The sequence below is a fragment of the Pipistrellus hanaki genome (assembly GCF_964339955.1).
Source record: "Pipistrellus hanaki genome assembly, chromosome: 18".
In the NCBI taxonomy this organism is placed as follows: domain Eukaryota; kingdom Metazoa; phylum Chordata; class Mammalia; order Chiroptera; family Vespertilionidae; genus Pipistrellus; species Pipistrellus hanaki.
Genome location: NC_140520.1, coordinates 10,603,088 through 10,627,202, shown reverse-complemented (window position 1 = coordinate 10,627,202; position 24,115 = coordinate 10,603,088). Strand labels below are relative to the sequence as shown.

The following is a 24,115-nucleotide window of genomic DNA, read 5'->3' as shown; positions in this document are numbered from 1 at the left end:
GAACATATGGGTGCATATATCCTTTCTGATTGGTGTTTCTAGTTTCTTGGGATATATTCCTAGAAGTGGGATTACTGGGTCAAATGGGAGTTCCATTTTCAGTTTTCTGAGGAAACTCTATACTGTTCTCCACAGTGGTTGCACCAGTCTGCATCGTTTTTGTTTTTAGATGGCGGCCATTGGTCTACGTCACATTCCCAAAGTGTGGCTGGTAGAAAAGGTAGAACATCTAGCACTGGACATGGCTGTGGGTTCTTTCTTTGGGTTGGGGGTGTTGATGAGTGATGTTCATGAATATTAAATACATAATATTAAGTTTTTCTCATAAACAAGTGATGCTGGACTTGGGGATAGAGATGGTGATGATGGTGGTGATAGAGATGGTGGATGTGGTAGGCATGGTAAGAGAAATGGTGGTGGTGGCAGTGAGAGTGGAACTGTGGTGTTGGTGGTGTTGATAGAGATGGTGGTGGTGGCAGTGAGAGTGGAACTGTGGTGTTGGTGGTGTTGATAGAGATGGTGGTGGTGGCAGTGAGAGTGGAACTGTGGTGTTGGTGGTATTGATAGAGATGGTGGTGGTGGCAGTGGTGATAGAGATGGAAAAGGTGATAGAGATGGTGGATGTGGTAGGCATGGTAAGGGAGATGGTGGTGATGGCAGTGAGAGTGGAACTGTGGTGTTGGAGGTGGTGGTAGCATTCGCTCCCTTTCACATCTTCAGGTACAGAGAGAAGGACCAAAGAGCCCTGTGCTCCCGGCCTGTCTGAGGAGGGAAAGCATGGACTCTGGAGTCCAATGAGGACTCAAACCCCAGGCTTTTCATTTCCCAGGAGTTTATATTCTTTAAGCCTGACTTTGCCCACCTCCCCAACAGGCTGTGCCGAGTGAGTGAGATGGGGCCTGTCACCTTCTTTGGTGCGGACACCATTTCCAGGGTGGGAGAAGGATGCTCGAAGCCGAGTTAGGCTGACTCTCTGCTTCTCCGCATCTCAGCTCGCGGCCAGAACAGTAGTTCCTTCCTGCCCTCCACGTCTGTCCTGAGCCCCATTTTCATCTACTGAGAACCTCGATTCCTGTGACTTAGGATAACAAAGCTTCAGGCCGCAAAACAACGGCTTAAGAAAAAGAGAGAGAGAATTCTAACCACGCGATGGGTTTGTTTTTTCAAATGCTGCCCCCTGCTTTGCTTCCCACTGAACGGACTGACGTTCTGTTGACTGAACAATGTGAGATGATTCTGTAGCGCTTTTTCTTCGTGCTGTCAGGATGTTTTGCTTGATGTCTGGCCCACGTTCTCTTTGTTTAAGTCATTCCATTAGCTACGTATGCCGGCAGCTCACTACCTGAATAAAGCATCTGTATGCCACCACTGAAACATGTTCCTGAAATATTTACACACCACAGTCATGACTTCATTTAGTCTGACCGATACGTATTTCATTTTCCTTTAGAAACAAGTCCTCTTCTCCCTAAATCAGTTAGCTCCCCTTCTGGGAAATGTTCCGGAGTTGCTTTCACCGTAAGATAATAAGATGCAGCCTGGCCGGTGTGGCTCAGTGGCTGAGCATCAACCTATGAACCAGGAGGTCACGGTTCGATGCCCAATCAGGGCACATGCCTGGGTTGCAAGCTTGATCCCCCGCGTGGGTCATGCAGGAGGCAGCTGATCAAGGATTCTCTCTCATCACAGATGTTTCAACCTCTCTTCTTCCTCTCTGAAATCAATAAAAAGTATATATTTTAAAAAACCATATATATATAAAAAAAAAAAAAAAGATGAGAGGCCCCTACATGGACTAGTATCAAACTGACTCTACAGCGGAGCTGTTCTGGAACCCGGGTGAGTCTTTCACGCGCAGGTTCCCTGAGCTCATCCCCGAGTTGCTGACTCAGGGTTCGGGGATACGGAGCCCCAGAACGTGCTTTCGTCACCCACAGTCCCTCACACAGCGCCCGGGCGGCTTGGATGTGGCCTGGAGACGACGGGGAAGGAGCGCCAAAGCACGGACTGGAGGGTCGAGTGCAATGCCAGCCGCGAGGCCCTGCTCTCACCCTCCCTTGCAGTCCCATGCAGGCCCATTTCCTGGGGGTTCCAGCTGGGTCCCCCGGAGCCGGAGCCGGAGCCGGAGCGCTGTCAGGCCTTGGGTACGCCCACTCCGTCTTGCTTTGTGACTGCAGATGACTAAGCGCATCCAGGAGAGAGACTTTGCCAGGTGCATTTCTAGAAGGCTTTCACATCCATGTGTCTCTCTGTGTGTCTCCCCTTTCCCTTCTACTCTCTCTCTAGAAACCAATGGGAAAATACCCTCTGGTAGAGATTAGCACAAAAAATAAAAAGAATTCTAGCACTCACATGTTCCAACCCTGCAGGCACCGGAAGCACGTTACATGGTCCACCTCTGCCCTGCGGCATCCTGGGAAAATCCTTTAGCTACATCCTCGCCACCCTCATCGCCCCACAGCGTCTCCCCAGTGGGCTGTTAGCACCTCCAGGTCAGGGCCCCTGTGTCCGTCCCTGTGCTCCTCGCACCGGGGAAAGCTGCCACATGACGGGAGCGTGAGAAGCGTGTGAGTGCACACAGGAACGGGTCCTTCTAACCTGCAGGAGCTGGTGGACAGCAGGTGGGAAGTCGGACAGATACACAAAGGAACCCTTGGCAAACCATTAGGCACCAAGTATAAAATCACAGCAGCCCTCCTTCCCCAGCACACACGTTCCTGAGGGCCGCAGACTGCCCCCTGCAGGCCTGCAGTGCAGGTACAGGCTCCGTACCTTTACCTCCCTAAGGAGAAAAGGATGGAGAGTTACCAGGAATCCCTAATGGCGTTATCCCAGCCCCATAAAGAGTAAACCCTCTGGGAACCACCAGGGGCGGCGTCTGCTGGAAAGGCAGAGTGGACTGAGTCTGTGAAGGAAAGTTTCCATCCAAAGCTGCTCAGTGGCAAGGGGAACGCCCGACAGGGCAGGGTGACGGGCTGAGAGCGCGGGGCAGGCTCTATCTTTAGCTGCTTTTTGGTTAGTGTGTGTGTGCAGGGTCAGAATCTATCTTTAGCTGCATTTTTGTTAGTTTGTGGGGCCGGGGGTTAATTTTGATTTTTTTAAAATACTGTATGAATGCAGCAATGGCTCTCCTCGGCATTCCCCGAAGGAGTTGAACACATGCCACGCAAAGCCCTGGGCACAGGTGCTCCGAGTAGGTGTGTTCATAGCTGGCAAACACTGGCCGCAGCCAGGATGCCCTGCGGTAGGCGGGTGGGCACGCAAACGGCGGCACCTCCCGACGGTGGGATATTATTCAGCACGAACAAGGAATGCACTGCCGAGCCAGGAAAAGCCGTGGGCGAACCCCAAATTCACGTGGGGACCAGGCCTTCTGTGGACGCGCACTAGGGTCTCCCCTAAGGTCCAGCCTTGCACAAGGCTCCTGGCCGAGGGGTACCAGACCCAGCTCCATTCATCTAAGCGCCCACTCCCCTACATGTTTCAAGCCAACGTCACTGGGAACGGTCCCCATGGCGCCCTGTGGTGCCTGGGAATGCCCTCTGCTCCGGGGCAGACAGGTCAGCAGCCACAGGTCAGCAGCCACAGGTCGGCAGCCAATCCCAGAGAGTGCAGCTGGCCCTCCTGAGCCCAGTCGGGGAAGCCCCCATCCGTTCAGAGAATCCGGGCCAACCAGCCGTGATTCCAAGTCATCCTCCCCAGAAAAGTGGGTGACTAAACCTCCCAGCAATTCCCACAGTGAGGACCCCCATCTCTGCAGCTGCCGGACCCCAGGGAAATGGAAGGAAGGCTTCCGGAGATGGAACTGACTGCAGAGAATAGGCGAGAAAAAACACCAAGGTGACATCAAGCCCAAAGCCCCGGAAATCGGGGGAGTGTGACACACAACCCCCCCCCCTCCCCCCCCCCGTTAACAGAAAGAGGCCGAAGGAGGTCTTGGGAGGAGGGGTCAGTTCTGTGCGCGCCTACTTGTAGCGTATAATAGCTCCTATTCCTGGAGACTTGGTGTTTGATGGCATGGGGTGTCATTCTTACAAAAGCCCAAATATAGACGAGGATGCGGATGCCCAAAGAAACCAAATAACTTGGCCAAGGTCGCATCGCACAGCTAGGAGGTGGCAGAGGTAGACGGCGGTGAAGACAGGTCCGCTGGACTCAGAGGTGGGATGACAGAGATGGCGATGGCAGCAGCATAGGGGGATGCTCAACCACTGAGGCACGCCAGCCCCTTTTTTTTTTACAGGAAACCGTAGTCCGAGACCCCTGCCACCTCCCCCCAGTCCCCAGGCTGCTCTGCAGGCAGAGCCAGGACTGGCCCTGGACCGGCTCTCAGTCCTCACCCTCCCCACACGCTGCCTCGCGGAGGGCAGTGTAGCCACGGCCCACGGCGCTGGACACAGCCGTGGTCACCCCCGTCCGGGGACTCGGCACCCCCCACCCTGCTGACCGCTTCGTGGTGTGGCTCGGAGAAAGTGCTGCCGGGCCACGTGAGCCCCGGAGGAACGGAAAATTCCAGGTCGGCGAACAACACCCCAGGTGTCCGTGGCCGGGCCTGCCTCCGAGCTCCCGGGCCTCCCCAGGTGTCCGTGGCCGGGCCTGCCTCCGAGCTCCCGGGCCTCCCGTCCCACCGCCGGTTAATGTTTTACTCGGGTGAGACTTAGGGAACAAAGACCACGGAGCCGGCCCCGAGGGGCCAAAGGTAGGTGGCCCTGGCGCCCAGCAGGGCTCGTAAAGAGGGACAAGTGCCCTTCGGGTGAGACTGGAGGCGGCTGTTCCTAGAAACGCGGGCTGTCGGGTCCGCCCGCCCGCACGTGCGCCTCACGCTCCGTCCAGGAGCCGGGCGTAGCTGGGGCGCAGGCGGCCGCTGCCCTGGGCCCACGGCGGGGACCGGGCCAGGAGGGCCATTCCCAAGGGTGTCTCCGGCCCTGGCACGGCGGGCCGAGGATCCAGAGGGCACGTCTATAAAACCAGCCTCCTTCCCTGTCCCGCGGGACGGGCGGTCCCTACTGTCCCACTCCTGGGCGAACATGGGGACACTCTACCACCCCTCCCCGCCCCCCCAGGAACTGGCAGCTGGACGCCAAGACCCCCCTGCGGCCCAGGCTGCCCTCTGACGTCTGGTGTGTCCCAGCTGAGACAGCCAATCGGGGCACGGGGAGGGCAGCTCCCAGAGGTCACTGTGCCCGAGCTCCCGGCTCCCCTGCACCACGCTCCACGCGGAGGTGCTGTGGATTGAAGGGCCGGGCTGTGTGAGAGCTGAGGGGTGCGGGGGGCTCTGTCCCCATCCCTCGGGAGATTCCCACGCCCTCCCCTCCCCGCCCCCCAGACCTCCTTCCTGCCGTGCAGTTAGGCTTAGGTCTGACCTGGTCCTGAGGGGAGCCTAGGCCGGATGCAGGGTCTGTGCAGGCCCCCCCCTCATCCGAGGAGCCCTGTCGGGGGCTCCCGGGCCCCCCTGGGAAGCCAGCGCCCCCCGCAGTGGCCCTGAGAGCTCACACCCACCCTCACGCGGGGCAGGTGCTGAGTCCACGGTGTCGACGTGACATGTCCCATTGGAGGACCGGGTTTCGTATCTGAATCACCATGACGACACGAGGGACGTAGGCATGACCATCTGACGCGTTTGAAATGCACACGCAGGGACATACGACGGCCGAGGCCAGGGATGCTCGGGCTGCTGCCGGGTCCACCTTCGTGAAGCCGGTGCCCAACCCGTTTGGAAATGGGGCTCCGTGAGCAGAGACGATGCCCGGGCAGAGGAGGCGGCACCGAGCCGCCTTCCCGGGGGAAGGGGAGGCCTCCCGCTGAGGCAGTGCTCATTCAGCATCGACGGCACCTACTGTGCGCCCGCCGTGCCGAGTCCTCACAGGACACAAGGCACAGGTGCGCCCTGCGTGGCCGGCCCCGTCTCGTTCGCAGGGACCTCTCCCCAGGGGCGGGCCCTGCTCCAGAAGGGCCCAAGCCCTGCGGTTGGGAGGGGACGGGCCTGCCGGGGCCCAGAAAGGGAGGGCGAGGCCAGGGAAGGCCTCCCCGAGGTCTCCAGGGCTCTTCCTGGAGGGCTCTTCCCCCAGGGCTCTTTCTGTCTGCACACGGCTTCCCTGGTTCAATCCCCGACAGCCCCAGACCCCAACCTGGGTGAGCAGGCGCCCGGTATGCCAGCAGGGGGACCGCACGCTGGCCCCACAGCTCGGCCAGGGACACTTTGGGAGCCTGCCGAGAGGCCAGGCCTGGCCAGACCCTGAGGTTCTGACCAGCTCAGCGTGCACAGACCCTCCTCCCGCTCCTCTTCCCTCCCTCCCCCCGTCATGTGACTGTGAACCTTATCGTCATAAAAGCTGCAGAAATGCCAAACGTTAACCTTATTAAAGTCACACGGTTCTGGTCTTGGCAGCCCTAATAGGACCTTCTTTATAGCTCAGTCTCCAGGGCGGGAGTCCTTGAACAGCCCAAGGTCTGTCAGGGTCTGGGAGGGTGACTAATGCCTTCAGGGCCTGGAGCCAGCCCCCCACGGCTCCCCCCCCCCCATTCTCCCCTTCCCACCTCCCCCACAGCCCCCGCCGCCGGCTCTCGTGGCCTTCCATAAGGGCCTCCTGTTTCATGACGGATGGGAACAGAAATTTCCACTCTCCCGAACGCTGGGAGGAACACGCGCGTGTACCCGACAGCCCCCGCCCGCCGCCACGGCCTTCTCCCCGGGATTAATGGAGCGCGGGGGAATTTTTAGCTGTTGTTGTAATGATTAAATGTCAAATCAATATCGCCGGCGAGGCCAGCAGGAAAACGATATGTGAGCCACACCGGGGGAGGGGGAGGGAAGGCGAGGAAGGGGAGAGAGGACACGAAGCCAGACGAGGCGATGGGGAGAAAAGGGAACAAAGGAAGCGGGGGCAGCTCGGTGGAGCTTGTTCCCAGGAGGGTTATGGGCATCGGCTCGGCCAAGGTCATGCCTGGACCCTCCAGAAACGTATGCACAAGAGAGGCTGTTCCCAGTGTCTGCCCATCCACACAGCCCCCAGACCTGGTCAGAGCAAGCACCCAGCCGGTGCTCGGTGGAAGGCACACAGTCCCCTCCGTCAGCAGCCTCCGTCCGCCACGGGAAGCCTCCCAGACACAGGGCTGGGGCGGCCACAGTGGCGTCTGCATCCCCTTGGCTGGGCCCCCGCCTTGTCCTACGGGAGCAGGACCCTTTCCTCCCACCCCGATTCTCCTCTGTGACCTTGTGGGTTCGGGTCCAGGGTGCCCCAATGACGCGCGTGGTGGCGGGCCCGGCCTCCGAGCTGTAGAAAGGGCAGCGTCTGTGACAGAAGGGTCAGACCAGGAATGCCTGTACGCTGAGATTGTTATAATGTCACAGGGAGTTGCAAAACACATAGGAAGAGATACACAATGTGTGTTACACACACGCAGAGAATGCCATTCAGCCTTCAAGACGAGGGGCACTCTGGTGCATGCTACAGCACGGATGAGCCAAGTAAAAAGCCAGACACAAAAGAAGCCATGTTTCCGAAACCGGTTTGGCTCAGTGGATAGAGCGTCGGTCTGTGGACTAAAAGGTCCCAGGATCGATTCCGGTCAAGGGCATGTACCTTGGTTGCGGGCACATCCCCAGTAGGGGGTGTGCAAGAGGCAGCTGATTGTTGATTCTCTCTCCTTGGTGTTTCTAACTCTCTATCCCTCTCCCTTCCTCTCTGTAAAAAGTCAAGAAAATATATTAAAGAAGAAGAAGAAGAAAAGAAGAAGAAGAAGAAGAAGAAGAAGAAGAAGAAGCAGCAGCAATGCTTCGTGACTCCGCTGACATGAGGCCCCCAGAGCAGGAAGCCCACAGACAGGCAAGTAGACGGGGGTGGCCGGGGGCTCGGGAGTTAAGGGACACGGAGCCTCTGAGAGGAAAGATGAGAAGGTTCTGGAGGCGAATGGGGTGATGGTTGACAACAATGTGAATGTGCGTAATGCCACCAGATGATGGAATTAGGTCAACTCTGTAAAAATGGATTAAATTGTACATTTTGTTATGACATATTTTACACCCCCCCCCAAAAAAAATGTGTACCCTTCACCCCGCCATCCCCATGGTAACACCCTGCAGAGTTATCAAACCCTGTCAAAACCAGGAGATGGCAACCTAGTGCCAAGTCAGACTCCACTTTTACAAGCACGTGTGTGTGTGTGTGTGTGTGTGTGTGTGTGTGTGTGTGTGAGAGAGAGAGAGAGAGAGAGAGAGAGAGAGAGAGAGAGAGAGGAGGGATGATGGGTCATTCAGAAAACCTGAAACATGAAACTCCCGAGAAGTCTGTACTTTTATGAGCCAATAACTCCTCCTAACTGGGGGGCGGAAGAGCGGGTACCGTCCCATCCAGACTGCCCCCCCCCCCGGAGCGGCGCTGTGATCCCTCCTCACCCTCCAAGCCAGCGCTCCCACGTCCCCCCTGGACCACGCCATCCAGCCGGGTCCCGCCTGCCACGCCCACCCGAGGGCAGAGGGCAGCCGCGGGCAGATCCCCGGGCAGGAAGGAAGGAGTGTGGCCCTTCCAGGGGCTGGGAGAAGGCGGGGTGACTGCCACATGGGTGCTGGGGAACGCGGGACCGTGGGGGCATCCACAGGGACCCGTCCGTGCAGAACTCAGGGGCCACGGCGAGAGCCTGCCCTCTCCCCCGGTGCCCAGGGGAGAAGCCGCCCGTGTCTGCCGTTGTGTTAAGCAGCACTTTCTGCGCAGAGTCAGGTCCGCCTGCAGGCTGTGTTGGTGGCGCCTGCCTCCCAGCTGGCAGGCACTCAGGGAAGAAGGGAGGCAGGCAGCAGATGAGCCCATCGGGACAGGGGGCTTGGGTTACGGGTGAGGAACGAGGAACGCACCTGCCCCTGGTGGAGCTGAGGGGGCAGCTGAGGCCACCAGGGACCTCAAGCTCCTCGGGGCAGCTGTCCTCCTGCTCCTCTGTGTCAAGGTGCTACCCTGGCCCTGCCCTACCCTCCTCTGGCCGCCCTCTTGGCCGCCCCACCCTTCCCTGGAACACGGAGTTCTCTGCCAAGGACTCTGGGAGGCCCGGCCCAGGTGCAGGGTGCGAGGCTGAAGGTGCGGTGTGAGAGGGAGGAGGGAGGGAAGGAGGGAGGTGAGAGGGAGGAAAGGAGGGAGGAAAGGAGGGAGGAAATGAGGGAGGTGGGAGGGAGGACACAGGGACAGGGAGAGGCAAGAAGAAGGGGAACCTGTGGGGTTCCCCCCTCACACCCTCTGCCCTCGATTCTGATAAGAAGCAAAGAGGAACAGGTTTTACAAAGGGAAGGGAAGGAGACCCCGTCTGTGGGGTTTGCTCAGCCCTTGCCGTCCTGCCCGGCGCCCACGTGGCCCCCCACCTGCGGCAGCACCCCCACCTGCGGCAGCACGCACCCCGGAAAGCGCCCACTGTGCGCCAGGCAGGCACTCCCTCTGCCAGGACTGGGACGCCAGGCGCCGAGGTGGCCCGCTGTCCTCCCTGCTGGGGACAAGGGTTCCCCAGGACACTGCCCTTCCAGGGCTCAGACCAGGGCAGTCCCGGGCCAGCGGAGACAGGTGGTCCCTCTAGCCGGGGTCGGCCGTCCGGGAGAGTCAACAGTCAAGGTCGTTTGCACAGTGTGGCTGTGGGGAGCGGCTGGCAGGAACAGAGCGAACCCTTCGATCCGGGGGCACCCTTCTCGGCACCTGGCTCCCTTTTTTTTTGTTTTTTTATGTTTTTGTTTGTTTGTTTGTTTTAATTTCAATATTTTATTGATTTTTTACAGAGAGGAAGAGAGAGGGGTAGAGAGTTAGAAACATCGATTCAGCTGCCTCTTGCACACTCCCTACTGGGCATGTGCCTGCAACCAAGGTACATGCCCTTGACCAGAATCAAACCTGGGACCCTTGAGTTCACAGGCCAATGCTCTATCCACTGAGCCAAACCAGTTAGGGCTGGCTCCCTTTTTTTGAAAGGACCCCAGTGTGTCCCCAGGATGCCTGAGCCCTGAGGATGGGCAGGGAGGCGGTGGAGACGGTGGCGTCTCTGGTGTTTGCTGAGGTTTCTCTCCTCCGTGGAGCTGCGGGAGCCTGTCCGTGGGCGCTGCCACCGGCCAAGGTCAGCTAAGGACAGGCTGACGAGCTGGCCCCTCTGGGCCTTTCTCTCGGTGACACCGCCTCTGGCTGAACAAAGGCACCCCGTTTTGCTTCCACACCCAGTGTTGAGCGTGAGCGTGCTGCCACCTGCTGGCCGCAGGGGCTGGTTGCAGGAGGGGAACCCACGCCCAGGCCACAGCTCTGCCTCCCACAGGCCCTGGATCAGACCTCTGGAAGGAGCCTCCAGGACGCCCTCAAAGGTGCACCTGGATGCACACTGGGAGCTCCCAGTGCTTCCCCACGCTCATGCCAGCCACGGGCTCCCAGAATTCCCAGCCAGCACAGGCAAACGTGAGGTACACCCCTCCGGGCCCCGGCGGAGTCTTGCAGCTGGCTGCGTCCGAGTTGATGATGACATGTTCAGGAATTTTACAAGCTGCAATGGCAACTGGAAACCGGCCAAGGTGGGAGCATTTACACCACCGACATGGGCAGACGCTCAAACCCGAGCCCTCCCTGTGCCCGCCCCGCTCAGCAAAGTTCCTATCGAACTCCACATACCGACCCCGGGAGAGCGGCCCCTCCCAGGAGCCGGGTTTTCTCAGGTCACCCAAGTGTGGAAGTGATGTCATCAAGACCGGGCATGTTCTGCTGAGAAGGAGTCGGTGGGGAAGGGAAAAGTCCAAACTCCCGGAGAACCGCGGGCGAAGTCAGAGCGAGGGGCCCCGGCAGCAGAAACACCGAGCGGAGTGACAGCTCGGGGCCCGCTGTGACCGTGAGCAAGCAGCCTCCCTCTCGGGCGCCCGGATTCCCTGCCGGCGAGGGGGTGGGGGGACTGTGGCGGCCCCCACGGTGACGGCGGCCGTGAAGTGATGTGTCTGAGTGCTGGGCATGGCGCCAGGCACAGAGTCAGCGAGCGATCCAAGCCTGTTCAATGGTATCAGCTATTGATTAGAGCCAGGCACAGCGTCAGCAAGCGCCACCATCTGGGTCGCTGTCAGAATCCCTCTTCTCTCCCACACCCCTGCTGCAGGATCTGTGGCTTCTAGCTCCTCCCCCAAGTCCAAAGGCCTTAGAATCTGCAGATGCCTGGGACCAGGCCTCCGTCATACTGCTGAGCTCAGCTCCCTCGCAGGGTGAAGGGCTGTGTGCCCTGCGGTGCGGCCTGTGCTCCTGCCTCTGCGCTGTGCCCCTGTGCCCGTCTCAGCCTGCCTCCGTCCCACCCGCCTCCCGGCTAGAATTCTTCTCACGCTCTGCTTCCCTTAGGCTCAGACTGCACGTCATTCTGTGTTCCCTCCGAGACTACCAGCTTCCATGGGGCCGGGGCCAGGCTCGCTTGTTCATCTATTTCCTTTTTTTATTGATTTCAGAGAGGAAGGGAGAGGGAAAGAGAGAGAGAGAAACATCAGTGATGTGAGAGAATCATTGATCGGCTGCCTCCTGCACGCCCCACACAGGGGATGGAGCCCGCAACCCAGGCACGTGCCCTGACGGGAATCGAACTGTGACCTGGCTGGTTCGTAGCTCAACGCTCAACCACCGAGCCAGGCCAGCTTGGCCTCCCTCTTCTTTTTTAAAGCCAGGTGGGGTGGGGGGGAGGATTGAAAGGGAGCTTTAAATTATGTAGACATACTATTCATTTTTCACTAAGGACCCTCCAACCCAGAGAGGCCAGGTGGCTGTCCACAGTCACCCAGCCCGAGTGCATGGTGGCACCCAGGCTGCCCTGCCTCCCAGCTGCCCAAGTCAGACCCCTCGAGTCTCAAGGTCACGTCAGAGGTTGTGGAAGTCACACCGGGGTCTGTGCGTTTGCTCTGACGCCTGCTGTCACGGAGTTAACGTTACACGTGCACGACCAAGGCCAGGGTCGAAGGTTAAACCCCATCTGTCCTTCCCTCCGTTACTCAGACGGGCCCTTCTCTGTGCACTGAGACCTTATGTCCCTGGGAAAGTGTCCAAGTGGCTTTTCCCACTTCCCGGGCGGTCTACGTGCCCCTGGGTCCCCCGGGGCCTCCTCCGGCTGCCACCGGCTAGCTTTGATTCCACAGATAAGACTGGGCCACCCCCACGGAAAGGCCCTTTGTGTGGATGGCCAGGGGGTCGCTCAGTGTATGGCATTCATCAGGCCACCCCCACCCTGAGTCGTGAGGTGAGGGCCTGGGGCGGATGCTCCCTCCAGCCCGCCCTCACCTCCCTGCTCGGGGGAAGGTCATGGCCGCAGCCCCGGCCTCCGGGGACTCTCGCCAGGACCCGGACATGTGACGAGAACCGGCTCGCCTGCGGGGCTGGCCGGGGGGCCGAGACAGGGGCGCCTTTGTCCAGGGGAGACGCAGGAAGTCACACGTCCGGAGGCCGCTGTGCGAGGTCCGGGCTGGAAGGGAACCAGCTCCCCCGCGGACCGGCCTGTGTGTGGACCAGCCAAGGGCGCTCGGAGGACTTCTGGAATATTCCTCTCCTCCTGGTCTCCCCGGGCTGCGCTGGGCAGGGACCCTATTCCTGGAGGCCCGCCAAATGCCGGGTGCGTTACCTGTGCCCACGTTTGGTCCCCCCCTCCCTGAGCCCCTTCAGATCAACATTATCACCCCTTCCCCCTCCCCTCCCCTTACAGATGAGAACAGCGAGGCCCACGGACGCTGAGGAGGCTGCAAGCCCTGCAGCTCCTGAATGTCAGGCCCGAAATGGAGCTCCAGTGTCCACGCTGGTGCCCAGGTTTCCTCCGAGACAGTGCTCCAGCCATGCATCGGAAGCTTCTGGAAGCTTCCTCTCACTGCCTGCAGGAGCGCCTCGGTTCCTACCTCTCATCTCCATCGAGGTCCCTTTCGAGACCTTAGCAAATGCCACTGTCCCTGGGAGAGACGACCCCTCTCTCTGCCCCCCTCTCCTGGGCTTTGCTGCTGGCCTGGCCTGCACACACAGCCGGCTCAGCCCACGGGAGCCTGCATGCATGCGTGTGTGTTTGTGTGTCTCTGTATGGTGTCTGTGTGTGTGTGTACGTTGAGCACCACACAGCCCTGAGCAGCTGCGGGAACCTGTCCGCAGGCGCCTGTGATTCCTTTAAGCAGGAGGCACCGACGCCCAGCCAGGCCTTTGCTCTCTGCCCCCGGCCCAGCTTCACCAACCGCCGCAGTACAACCCCCTCCCCCCCTCTCTGGGGTCTCCGAGGGACCGTCACGGCCTTCACCACGTCCCTGCCTCTGCCACCTGCCAGTCTCCTTCCCTCAGGCCTTGCCCAGCCTGGGCGCTCTCTCCAGCCCTGCCCACACCGGCACCAGCACCATCGAGTCTCCTCGGCGGCTCACACGCCAGCCTGAACCCAGAGCTCCCTCCCTCCCGGACTCGGCCTGCTTCTCTCCCTTCTTATCTACGGCTCCTGCAGACCCACGACGCCCCACACCCAGCCTGGCGCGGCCTGTCTGCTCCCCCTTCCCTGCTCCCACCCCCAGGTCCCTGCAGCCTCTGAGGGCCTCCTCAGCACCCTCCACGGCGGCCTCCAGCCACGTCCTGGGCTACAGCCACGGCTACAGCCACAGCTACAGCTACGGCCACGGCCACGGCCACGGCCGCCTTCCCCAGGCCCCAGGCCCTCGGCCCACACAGTGCCGCCGGTGTGAGCGGAGCCGGCCCACATCCCCATAGAGGCTGTGAGGCCCGGTGCCACCACGTCTTACCTGGTGCCGCTGCCTGGCGCCGGGATGCTCACGCCCTCGGTGTCAGTCACGTTCGCTGAGGACAGAGACGAGTGGCAGTGAGTGGGTGGCCTCGGTCCTGCTCCCTGAACGCACTCCCTGCAGCTCACCGGTCTCTGGGCTCGGCAGCCACTCAGCATGGGCTCTGCCCAGCCAGGACAGGACATGCAGGCCCTGCCCCGAGGCGGGTGAGCCCCACGGCCCCGTCCACACCGAGTCCCAGGACCGGCGGGTGAGCCGGCCACGGTCACACCTGTGAGCGGCAGACACAGACCGGACCGGACCGGATCCTCTGACCGGGCCACCGCCTCAGTCCGGCCTGCGGAGCCAGGATGCTCTCTGCTCTGAAAACACGGCGCCCGCCAGCTGTTCCCAGTCAGTCCCATCAGGGTGGCCGCCGGGCCCAGCCCCTCGCTCGCCCACAGGAGAGCCGGCGAGCGGGATCCCGAGGGGCAGCTTCTCCAGGAAAAGCCTGAGGGCCACATGGAGGGCGGCCCCCGACCTGGCGCCAGCACCCCATCCCGCCCCCCGCGCCCTCGGCTGGTCTGCGGACCGCCTGCCGTGGGCCGGCCCCGCCCGGTGGTTCTGGTTGAGCCCCCATCAGGCTGTTCCGCTCCCAGCACAGCTGATGCCGGGGAGACGGAGCTGAGGGGGCCCTGGGCCTTATCGTCCAGCCTGACATTGCTCTCCGGCCTCCACAGAGGCCCTCGCTGGGGACCCGGGCCTCTGTCACTTAGCGGCTTCACGTGTCCCTCCTGTGCGCAGCCCACCTGGTCAGAATCCGGGCTCTGCAGTGGTGTGCTGGTTGCTATGGAAACTATCAATAGAATGCTGCACAAAGCACAGCGGGGTGCGGGGTGGGGAAGGTGGGGCCGCAGAACCCTGTGAGTGGGTTTCTCCAGGCCTGCTCGGCCCCTCTGCCCCCCGGCCTCCCAGCACCCCACACCCACCCCTACCAGCCCCCCCCCCATACAGAAACCTCCCCCTACCTCCTCCCTTGGCCTCAGGTTCAGCCCAGAGCCCCCTCCTCCGTCTGCAGTTGTAACCCCTTCTCCAGGGAAAACCCACCAACCCCGGGGCCGCGGCCCTAATGCGCGCGAGTGGAACCACGTGCTGCGTCTCCTCGCACGCGGGCACGGGGGCCGGGGGCGGCCCGTCCGCGGGGCCCGGGCCGGTGCTGACCGCAGGGGCCTTGATGAGCGCTGCTCCCCGACTGTCAGACCACAGCTCAGGCCCCGCCCGTCCCATTGCCCCCAGTCTGACTTCCGGAGATAATAAGCCTGGAGCGAGGGCAGGCCAGGCCTCACTGCTCTACCCAGCATGGGGGCAATACACAGCCCAAGAAAAGGAACACCTGACAGAGAAACTCAGGAGGGGAGGATGAACAAGAGTGCTTTGTTATTCAGAAGGGTTTATTGGGGTGAACATTCACTTGTTTTTTTAAAAGTATATATATTATTTTAATGATGTCAGAGAGGAAGGGAAAGGGAGAGAGAAACATCAATGAGAATCACTGGTGGGCTGCCTCTTGCACGCCCCCTACTGGGGATCGAGCCCGAAACCCAGGCATGTGCCCTTGACCAGACTCGAATCCGGGGGCCCTTCAGTCTGCAGGCCGAAGCTCTATCCACTGAGCAAAACCGGCCAGGGCCCACTCACTCATTGTTATGTTTCAAGTTTTCTTTCGCCTCGTTTGCGTGTCACCTGGTGAAAAACCAGGGAGCTGTGTACCTCCAGGGCCCGGAACCCCCTCCCTGACCACAGCCTGAGACCCTTCTGCAGCATCACGTGACCGCCAACCTCATGGCCGCCGCCCCAGGCTGGGAGAACCTGGGTCTCTTCCAGAATGTCCTTTGGGACAGGGTTAAGCTTACCAACCTGAGGTGTGGATTGGGGGCCTTCCGTTTGTCAAATGGGCAATGTCCCTCTACTCGGAGCCGGGGTGGGGGGTGGGGGAGGGGGGCAGGGCTGGGAACACCCTGTTTTCTGTGTGGGTGGCGCCGGCAGCTGGGCTGGAGCGCCCGGAGAAGAAGCAGGCTTTGGTCTGGGTGCCCCAGCCTCTTTTCTCCGGAATCCGTCTCCAGCCCCCTGAGGTGGGGGTCAGCGGAGAGAGGTCCTCACCCAGGTGAGAAAGGGACTCCACCTGGGAGCTGGACCCGCACCCCGACAATCTGGAGGCCGCCTCCGGGGTGCGGGCCAGAGCTGCTCAGAGGTGATGTCACAGGCCGATCCCAGAGAGCACCCCACTCAGCCCAGAGCCTGCCACCCGGGAGAGGGGTGCTGGGCCTGGAAGCAGAGACACAGCTCTGAGGGGGCGGGGGCCGTGTGTGCAGGTGCCCAGCTGAGAGGCTGGGGGAGACCTGCTCCCCCCCCCCCCCCCGCCCAGGGCTGACCCACTGAAGGGGGCCCCTGAGCCTGAGAAGGTGCTGGTGGGGGAAACCTTAAAGCAAACCCCAAACCCGAAGCTCCCCAGGCGAGTGGCCACCAAAAAGCTGGCTCGGAAGCCACGGCTTGGAGAAGGGCCCCAGACCAGGCAGAACTTACGAGCTGCCCCAGCCCAGCGCCTGCCCGGAGCCGGAGCCGGAACCCTGTGACGCTGCCTCTGACCATGAGGCCCCCTGCTCCCCGGAAATGAGGGTTTGGAGAGTGAATGCTGAGGCTCGTCCTCACTTCCCCCTGTTCTCTGCCTGATGCAATCGTGGGACAAAAGACCTCCCTGCGGCCTGGCCCATGTTGCAGGCTCAATCCCCAGAAGGGGTGTGCAAGAGGCAGCCCACCAGTGATTCTCTCTCATCGATGTTTCTCTCTCTCTCCCTCTCCCTTTTGCTGGCGAGGGCAGAACTTGCATTCGGACCTCGTGCTGCCCCAGGGGGGGCACCTGAGCTGGCCGTTTTGGAGGCAAACCCACCAGTCCTCGCCCCTCAAGGCCGCCATCTTTATGTGCACCCCAAACTTCACTGAGGAAGACCCTGTACAGGTGGGAGCGAGTGCGGGTGAGGCATGCTGAATAGGGGGACCCCAAACTTCATGCCAGAATCCGAAGACAAGCAGACATGCCCCAACAGAAAGAGAAGAGAGGGGAGGGGACGATGGACGGTAATGTTCTCTCCATTCCCGGGAAGAAAAACATCTCAACACACCAGACCAAAAGCCACCAATTGAAAAGACCAGGCAGCCCCCAGGGGACATTTTGCCATTTCCTAAAAAACACTCCCTGAGCAGGAAGGCCGCGCCCAGATACCGGAGCTGTAGCAACAGCCGAGGCTGAGCAGCCGCCGTGAAGGGCGGGGGCTGTGGCCGCCCTGGCCGCCCCGGCGGAGATCACGGAGGGGACGGAGCATCAGGGGCAGGGGGTGGAGGAGGAGGTGGGGCCGTGCCACCCGGGAGAGGGAAAGCACCGGCCTTCAGCTCCCGGGTCAGGCCTGGATGCCTCCTGGGAAAGATCAAAGGTTAAGAAGGAGCCGGAGATAGGGACAGAGCCCATTTGTGAAATCAAAGCTGCTGGACCAGCACCTCAGCTTCCAGGGAAGACCTGACTCAGGAATCTTTTCAGTCCGGCTGGCGGTGAGCACCGACCTATGAACTAACAGGGCAGGGTTCAATTCCCGCTCAGGGCACAAACCCTGGCTGTGGGCTCAAGCCCCAGTGTGAGGCACGCAGAAGGCAGCTGATCAATGATTCTCTCTCATCATTGATGTTCCTATCTCTCCCTCTCCCTCTCCTTTCCTCTCTGAAGTCAATAGAAATTACTATTTCTTAAATCTTTTCAATTGGTGGCTTTTGGTCTGGTGTGTTGAGATGTTTTTCTTCCCGGGAATGGAGAGAACATTACCGTCCATCGTCCCCTCCCCTCTCTTCTCTTTCTGTTGGGGCATGTCTGCTTGTCTTCGAATTCTGGCATGAAGTCTGGGGTCCCCCTATTCAGCATGTCTCACCCCACACTTGCTCCCACCTGTACAGGGTCTTCCTCAGTGAAGTTTGTGGTGCACATAAAGATAGCTGCTCCAGCCCAGCTGGTGTGGCTCAGTGGTTGAGTATCAACACGGTTCGATTCCCAGTCAGGGCACATGCCCAGGTTGCGGGCTCAGTCCCCACTGGGGGGTGTGCAGGAGGCAGCCGATCAACGATTCTCTCTCATCACTGATGCTTCTCTCTCTCTCTCTCTCCATCTCTGAAATGAATAAAAATACATTTAAAAAATATCTGCACGAGTGTGGGTTATGTTCTGGGGATAGTTCAGGCCACTTTGTGGTTTCACAGACCAATAGCTCCACCTGGGAGAGACGCTCTGAGACAATGAGGTACCGAAGGGTGGGGGGTCAGGTGGCTGAGGAGCCTGGGAGGGGGTTCCCCAGCAGCTTGTCAGTTCTCCCCCCCCCCCCCCCGAAGATTCTGAGGCCCTACCTGGGCCACCTGACCGGGCATCTCCGAAGGAGCCGCGTGGGAGTCTACAACATCCAAGTTCCCCCAGTGACCTCATGACCCGCCACGCAGGAGAAAGGCAAGGCGAGGGCCCACAGACCCTCCCGCGCCCTCCGGTGGCGGGTGAGCCTTCCCGCCGCCCACCCCAGCCACTGAGCTTCTTGGGGTGGAGACTTGCTTTCTCTCCTCTGTCATCCCTGGCCTGCAGAACCCTCTCAGTCCACCAGGGGGCGCCAGTCCCGGGCTGTCCCATGACTCCAGGTCCGGATGAAAGCAGAGCGAACATGTCACACTCTCACTTGGAGTAAAGCCTCCCTCCAGAAACGTTTTTGAGAAACGAAAGCCCTTTCACTGGGCTGTGGGCTCATCTTCTGGTAGAATCTTCTCTGATCCTCTTTTGTGAGGCCCATCCCTGGGAGGCCAGGAAGGTGAAGGCTGGCCCAAGTCCACACTGCTAGAGAGCAGCAGGCCCAGAGCCCAACCCCAGACCTCTGACCTCTAAGCGGGAACGTTCGACCGGATGAAGCTGCGCCTGAAAGGGGAGTCCCTGAGGCCTGGGATATTCCCGTGTGTGGCCCATCGGGGAAGGCGGCGGAGGTCCCTCGGCAGCAGAGTCTGGGAGTCCCTGAGGTTCGCAGAATCCTGGGGTGCTGAGAGGATCTCCAAGGACTTTCTGGAAAGATGGCAGGCTGGCTGGCAGGCAGGAGAGCTGCCCTTTAAGGCCAGGTTTGGCTTCTATGCACATTTAACAGGGAGTCTGCCCCTGAGAAGACCATCTGAGCTGTGGCAATCCTCTGAGGGAGGCCTGGCCTGGCCTTGCAGCCCACTGGGTCCCGGACCTGCCTTGCTGGTGGAATAGGGGACCCCAAGGCCATCGTTTATATGAGAGCGACGCCCAGTGGACATCGGTGGTATCGCCGTCCCTACAAAGAGCTCCAGCCGAAACCGGTTTGGCTCAGTGGATAGAGTGTTGGCCTGCGGACTGAAAGGTCCCCAGGTTCAATTCCAGTCAAGAGCATGTACTTTGGTTTCGGGCACATCTCCGGTGGGGGGTGTGCAAGAGGCAGCTGATCGATGATTCTCTCTCATCGATGTTTCTAACTCTCTATCCCTCTCTCTTCCTCTGTGTAAAAAATCAATAAAAATATGTTTTTTTAAAAAAATAAAGAAAAAAGAAGAAGAAGAAGAAGAGCTCCAGAACCTCTCACCCAGCCCTCAGGTCCCGGCCTCCCATCCTGGCTGGGAGTGCCCAGGCCGGGGCTGTTTGAGTCACGGTCCCAGGGCAACGCAACGGAATGAGCGCTGTCCCCCTCGGACTCCTGGCCGAGGGAGGCTGGTGTATGCATGTCCGGCAGCTGCCGATTCCTAGACCCGGTGGGAGTGCCCCCTCTGCACCTGCCTCTGCCTCTCGGGTCTTCCCTGCGGGGCAGCCCAACTCCTCAGAGCAGGGGGCCCTCCCCGAGGCTCTGTGGTAGCTTCCTTGTGCCCAGCTTTGCTCCAGGACCTGCTGAGTGTGCCCCACAATGCTGCTGGGTTTTGGTTGTTGCTATTGTTTGTGGGTTTCTACTTGAATTGAAATGACAAATTAGGATTCCCAGCATTCCTGAAAAAGTCAGGCCATGCTTGCTCTGAATTCTCACCCAGCAGCAGTGGCCGAAGCTGAGGCGCTGCTGCCCCCTTTGGACTGGCGAGGACTTTCCAGTTTGCCACAGTCCCCACCACTCCCTATTGTCTCCTAGTGCCTGCTCTACTGTCCATTACCCTGCCTTCCTGGACCTCGTAGAAGCTTTACAGTCATGTCACACATGCAGAATAACTGCGTAACCATAGTTGCTGTCACACTGGAGCAGACCCTATGCCAAGCATGGCACATGCCTCCTCTCCTTTAACCCAGTGAGATGGGCATCATTTCTCCCAGCTCACAGACGGGGCTCACCACCCCTAGGAATCTTCCTGTGATCAGACAGCCAGCACCTACGCCATGCAGTTAGCTGCCGTGGGCAGGCAGGCAGACCGGCATTGCATTCCATGAGAGAGTGGAAAGCCAGGTGACACTGACCTAACATATCTCTATGAGCCACAAGGTGGAGAAGAATTTTAGGAATTTTAGAGGCCGATGCATGAAATTCGTGCAAGAATAGGCTTTCCTTCTCCCGGTTGCCAGGCACCGGCTTCCGTCTGACACCCGGGACCCGGGCTTCCCTCCGGCCACCGGCAGGCACAGCGACGGCACCACGTTGGGGCGGGGGCAGTGCTATTCCCCTTCCTCTGCAGCTGGGAGCGGGCTCAGGGTGCTTCCTGGCTTTCATGACCTTCCCCCAGAGGTCACACAGTGCCCCCCCCCCCCCCCCCCGGAAGCTGCCCTGATGAGCATCCTGTCTCAGCACCGGCTGAGGGGTGGGACTCCTCCAGCCCGCAGTCTCCGGTCCCCAACAGTCTGTGTCCCAGGGGCCCGCGAGGGCCCAGCAGGGCTGAGCCAGCTCCTTCGAGGTGCACTTCCTGCAGCTCACTGCTGCACGCTCACCACATGTGATGCAATCGCCAGGGCGGGAGGGGTGGTGAGTCACTCCTTCCCCTGGGTGCTGGCTTCCAGGGCGTATCTGGCTGCACCCATCAGCTCCCCTGCCCCCCGGCCACAGCTCAGGGCCCCCAGCTGTCTTACAGGGCTCAACCCTCTCCGGGAAGGCCCCTGTGACCGCACCAGTTCCTCAGAAAGCCCCGCCCCTCCTTGATTTAGCTTGATGGGTGGGGGGGTCCCCTCAGCCCAGCTAAAATTAGTGTCTGCCCCACTTGCTGTGTAAGCCTTTCCCAGGCCCAGCTGGGAAGCCCGGGCGAGGCCTGGGGCCCAGATCCCGGTCCTACCACTTACTAGCAGAGCAATCTCAACCATGCTGCTGCACTTCTGTGTGTTTTCCTTCTGTATAACGTAAAGTGACCAGACGCCCCGCTTTTTAACAATTTGTCCCGTGTCCTGTGGCATTTTTAAAAAAAGTCCCGATTTTTGGAAAAAATGCACGACAAGCTAGGGAACGGCGGGAGAACGGGAAGGGAATATACAGTTTTCGGTGGCCATGTGGCTATTTAGGCAGGGTATGAGTTTTATATTATTTTTGTTAATTTTATGTTATACTTTTTTAAAAAATATATTTTATTGATTTTTTACAGAGAGGAAGGGAGAGAGACAGTTAGAAACTTCGATGAGAGAGTCATCGATCAGTTGCCTCTTGTACACCCCCTACTGGGGATGTACCCGCAACCAAGGTACATGCCCTTGACAGGAATCGAACCCGAGACCCTTCAGTCCGCAGGCCGACGCTCTATCCACTGAGCCAAACCGGTTTCGGCTATAATGTTAAACTTTAATAGTAACAAGTAATTGTTGAGAACTGATTATGGAGAACTGCTTATCAAAGTTCGCATTGTTGATCAGTTGTTAGGATTTGACCACCATTGTTTGGACTTAGTGAACAATGGCATTTTTTGGGGTTGGCAAGGACGAAAACATTTTGTAACTGTCTCTCAGACGATACACATCGCACTGCGTGCCAGTAAACTAGTTAAACAAGTCATTACAAACCAGCTATTCAGATAATTTAGGTAAGTAATTTATTTATTTCATAAATTTTCTAGAATTTATCAGACAGTACTGGTATTATTTGTACTTTATAGCGGCGGCAAAAAATCTAGCGCCGCACTTGAAAGTGACATGAGTGCCCTCTGTTCCTGCTGCCTCCGTCCACGTCCACGTCACTCCCAGCCGTTATGGCGGCAGCACAGGCCAGGCCCAGCACGGAGCGGGCTCCTGTGTATCCGTTAACATTTGCAACAGGCACACAGGGCGCTGCAGGGGTAACGGATCTTCTGACGAGACGCTCACTGCCCTCCGGGCCCCACGCCTGCACGGGGGAGGTGGGGACGTGGCCTTTGCGAGAGAAGCAGATGGCCCCTGCAAGCGTGGCTCCTGTCCACGGCCACGGAGCCGAGCGGAAGCTCTGTCCCTCTCCGCCTGTGCTCCCCCGTGGCCCTGCAGTGAGTTCTCTTCCCTCCTCCGGGCAGCGGAGGCTGCTCTCAGCAAAAGGCCTTCACCTCCCGCGGTTGCGGCCACTTTATTTTTTTAACTTAGGAGAGAGAGCCAGGCCGCCTGGCTCTTTCTGTCCATATTTACATTTATTTACAGGGTGCCACGAGGGACAGTGAGATGACCAGCGGTCACTCTGTATTGGGGAGAGAGGAACGGCTTCTGTTCGTTTATTTTTATTTTTTTTATTTTTAATTAATTAATTTATTTTTTTAAATATATTTTTAAATTGATTTTTCACAGAGAGAGGGATAGAGAGTTAGAAACATCAATGAGAGAGAATCATCGATCAGTTGCCTCTTGCACAGCCCCTACTGGGGATATGCCCGCAACCAAGGTACATGCCTTTGACCGGAATCGAACCTGGGACCTTTCAGTCCGCAGGCCAACGCTCTACCCACTGAGCCAAACCGGTCCCGGCTTGTTCGGTTTTTTCTTAAAAAGCAAAACGTCAAAACACTGATGGAGGCCTGGGAAACCTGTCGGCGAATGTGAATTCAGGGAGGCGAGGGGTAAAGCTCTACGGCAGTGAACGTGCTGAGTGATGGACAAGGCTCGGAGGAAAACTTCTCCATCCCTTCCTGCTATGGTGGCATAGGAGCTCCTGTGGGTAGGCAAGCTGCCGGGTCCCTCAATGGGGAGCTGCTGACCATGGCAAGGAAGGAGCAGGACCTGGAGGAGCGGGTGAAGACCCAGGCTGCCCAGATGCTGTCCCAGGATGAGAGAATGCAGTCCCTTGAGCAGTTGGTGACGATCCTCGAGGAGCAGAAGGACAAGATGTCCCTGCGGCGGCAGGAGGCGCTAGAGACGGCCGGTCCGGGGGATGGAGCGCTTCCTCGGGGACTACGATCTGCAGTGGGTGGGCGAGCCCAGGGAGCACGAGGACTCGAGCAGCTCAGGGGAGGACGAGGAGTGGATGATAGCCAAGAAGTTCTGGAAGCCAGCGGACTCATTGGTGCCCCATGAAGTGGACTATGACAGGCTGCTGGCCAGCCTGAAGAATCTCGGTGAGCTGGTGGAAGACGGTGACCCCCAGGTGGAGCCAATGTCCAGAGGAGCACCGGCCCATGGTCTTGAGCCCATCCCACTGAAGCTGTACCGGGATGGCATAATGGTATTTGATGGGCCCTTCCGGCCATTCCATGATCCCTCCACACAGGGCTGCCTCCGAGACATATGGGACGGCTCCTTCCCTGCAGACCTCCAGTGCCTGTACCCTGATGGGGTCCCCTTTAAGGTGAGTGACCTGCGCAATCAGGTTTACCCAGAGGATGGGCTGGACCCATTCCCAGGAGAGGACTGAGTGACAGGCATGCAGAAGGTTCGAAAGGCCCCACTCAAGGAGCACACAGCTTCCAGGATGACCCCTGAGAAGTTTCGGAGCAGGCTCCCCAAACTTGTGATCCGTCAAGGCGAGGTGATTGACATCCGGGGCCCCATCCGGGATGCCCTGCAGAACTGCTGCCCGTGGCCTCTTCCGGTCCAGGAGACTGTGGTGGAGACGCCGGCCTTGGCTGCTGAGCATGAGCGGAGCCAGGAGAATCCTGAGTCCCTGGGCCCCAGCTCTCCACGCTGCACATCAAGTCTGAGAACGGCGAGCAGGCCTTCCTGCCAATGATGCAGCCAGAGGATACCATCGGGGGTGTGAGAGCCCTGCTAGCGGAGGCCAGGGGCATGGACCCAAACGCCTTTGAGATCTTCAGTGCGTTCCCGCCCACAGTCTACCGCGAGGATCAGCTCACGCTGCAGGAGGCCGGACTGGTGCCCAATGCAAATCTGCTACTGCGGCCGAGCCGGGCCCCGCCTCCACCGCCGCCTGCCAATGGACCCCAACACAGCTCCCAACCCAAATAAAGCGCCCCCCCCCCCCA

General features: G+C 59.4%; 1 pseudogene across 1 annotated transcript; it reads left to right on the top strand.

The window, feature by feature from the left end:
• Positions 1 to 569: 569 nt before the first annotated feature.
• LOC311613039 (UBX domain-containing protein 11-like) lies at positions 570 to 24,110 on the top strand (annotated as a pseudogene). The gene is made up of 4 exons: positions 570 to 635; positions 5,638 to 5,729; positions 13,502 to 13,617; positions 22,689 to 24,110. The product of its transcript is annotated as a UBX domain-containing protein 11-like (transcript).
• The last annotated feature ends 5 nt before the right edge of the window (positions 24,111 to 24,115 follow it).